Here is a 2,500-nt window from a genome sequence, read left to right on the forward strand (position 1 = left end):
GACACAGACGGACGCCAGGCCGCGCTCCCCGGCGGGGGGATGGCGTCGAGCCTGACGAACGGAATGTGCAGGGTGGGGGGGAAAGGCCAAGCGCTCCGACGCCGGAGGGCTCCGGAGTCTGAACTTAGGGGGACAAAGAGGACGGGTCCTCTGCGACACCCCAGCCGCGCTCTCGCCAGCCAAGGCGAGTGCGATTGATTGCCAAACGACCCTCAGACAGGCGTGGCCCCGGGAAGAACCCGGGGCCGCAAAGTGCGTTCAAAGTGTCGATGATCAATGTGTCCTGCAATTCACATTAATTCTCGCAGCTAGCTGCGTTCGTCATCGACGCACGAGCCGAGTGATCCACCGTCAAGAGTTGTCTGAGTTTGTTTTAGGTCTCTCCCTCGCCAGAGGAAAGCGACCCGGACCGCACATACGCTCCCCACCTTGAGCTACAGCCACCTGCACGCCGGCGTGCGGGCGGAGCAGGGTGGCGTGAAGCGATGGGGAGCACCATCCTGGTGCGGCCCGCAGAAACATACGTCTATTGGGGGGAGGAGGACAGGGCGCCCAAGAGGCGATGCGTGCCCCAACGCACCGCAGCGACGGAGGCAGGATCACCGCCACCATGTCGCCCGCCTAGTATCACGAGGCGTGCAGCAGCTTTGCCCTAGGAAAAGCAGAGGCGGGAACGGGCACCGGCCATCGGTTCGGCAGCGTCACTGACGCGTGCACGTGGCGGCGTGTCGGCGAGCGGACTTCCTGCGAGGAGGCGGGGGCGGCACTCGCCCGAGCAGACGCCCGCCCGGCCCAGCCACCGCCGAGGTGGACTGGGAGTCGCGGCAACGGCTCGTCATACTCGTTCCCACACTCACAGCGCAGCTTGCCCGCAAGCCACCGACCACCGATCGACGCCAGGCGCCCCGACCGAGAGCGGGATCGCTCGTTCGCCCTGCTGGCAGTTCGCTGGGGATCACTACTGCACGGAGCTCGGAGACCGACGGGCGGCAACTCGAGAGTCTTTAAACCACCACCCCCATCCCGCAAGTGCAAAGAGGCTGTATACGCACAGACGGGTGAGGGGAATAGGTACCCCGTCGGGTTTGAAGGGAGCGTGACTAGATAGCAACGATGTAAACCCAGCCGATTTGGGAGCGAAAGACCGGCGCCTGCATCACCGGCTTCGTTTCCCGTGGCTGGAGAGTACACCGAAACCCTCCGTCTGTCGCGAGCTCCCGACGACGCGGTGCCGCCAAGCAGCAGGGCCGGACCTGGTGTGGCTCCCCTCGTCGATCACAGACCGGTCGGCACTACTGACGAGACGGTGGAACGGGCTTCGCCCCTTGTGACGAAGGGTGATGCGAACCCGCCCGCCCGCGTGCGTTCGGGGTGGACTCGGCAAACGGAGATTTGAAATCGGAAAGTGTCCTCCTGCCCCGCGCAGGTAGGCGCCCAACAGTTGTGGGGGGTTTGGCGGTGACCACGGCTGCAGGGCCTGCTACCCCGACGAGCTCTCCTGCTGGCCCCGAAACCACCCTCGCGAGACAAGTTGAAACGGAAACGGGCGTACCCCCAAGCCGACGATCCTTTCTTATTTGTTACTTTTTTTTTCACTTGCTCGAGTTGTGGGGATTTGGCGGTGACCACGGCTGCAGGGCCTGCTACCCCGACGAGCTCTCCTGCTGGCCCCGAAACCACCCTCGCGAGACAAGTTGAAACGGAAACGGGCGTACCCCCAAGCCGACAGAGATCCTTTCTTATTTGTTACTTTTTTTTTTCACTTGCTCGAGTTGTGGGGGTTTGGCGGTGACCACGGCTGCAGGGCCTGCTACCCCGACGAGCTCTCCTGCTGGCCCCGAAACCACCCTCGCGAGACAAGTTGAAACGGAAACGGGCGTACCCCCAAGCCGACGATCCTTTCTTATTTGTTACTTTTTTTTTCACTTGCTCGAGTTGTGGGGGTTTGGCGGTGACCACGGCTGCAGGGCCTGCTACCCCGACGAGCTCTCCTGCTGGCCCCGAAACCACCCTCGCGAGACAAGTTGAAACGGAAACGGGCGTACCCCCAAGCCGACGATCCTTTCTTATTTGTTACTTTTTTTTTTCACTTGCTCGAGTTGTGGGGGTTTGGCGGTGACCACGGCTGCAGGGCCTGCTACCCCGACGAGCTCTCCTGCTGGCCCCGAAACCACCCTCGCGAGACAAGTTGAAACGGAAACGGGCGTACCCCCAAGCCGACAGAGATGCTTTCGCTCCTGTTACTTTTTTTTTCACTTGCTCGAGTTGTGGGGGTTTGGCGGTGACCACGGCTGCAGGGCCTGCTACCCCGACGAGCTCTCCTGCTGGCCCCGAAACCACCCTCGCGAGACAAGTTGAAACGGAAACGGGCGTACCCCCAAGCCGACAGAGATCCTTTCGTACTTGAACCAACACAAAGTTTGTCACGTTTTATTTTTACGAGTGATCGACCGTCAAGATTTGTCTCTGAGTTTGCTTAAGGTCTCTCCCTCGCCAGAGG

At 61.6% G+C, this 2,500-nt stretch overlaps 1 non-coding gene across 1 annotated transcript; it reads right to left on the reverse strand.

Moving 5' to 3' along the window:
* Positions 1–206: 206 nt before the first annotated feature.
* LOC140474589 (5.8S ribosomal RNA) lies at positions 207–360 on the reverse strand. The gene has a single exon (XR_011959238.1). It is a non-coding gene; the product is annotated as a 5.8S ribosomal RNA (ribosomal RNA).
* Between the last annotated feature and the right edge of the window lie 2,140 nt (positions 361–2,500).

The sequence above is a fragment of the Chiloscyllium punctatum genome, unplaced genomic scaffold (assembly GCF_047496795.1).
Source record: "Chiloscyllium punctatum isolate Juve2018m unplaced genomic scaffold, sChiPun1.3 scaffold_1086, whole genome shotgun sequence".
Classification (NCBI taxonomy): Eukaryota; Metazoa; Chordata; class Chondrichthyes; order Orectolobiformes; family Hemiscylliidae; genus Chiloscyllium; species Chiloscyllium punctatum.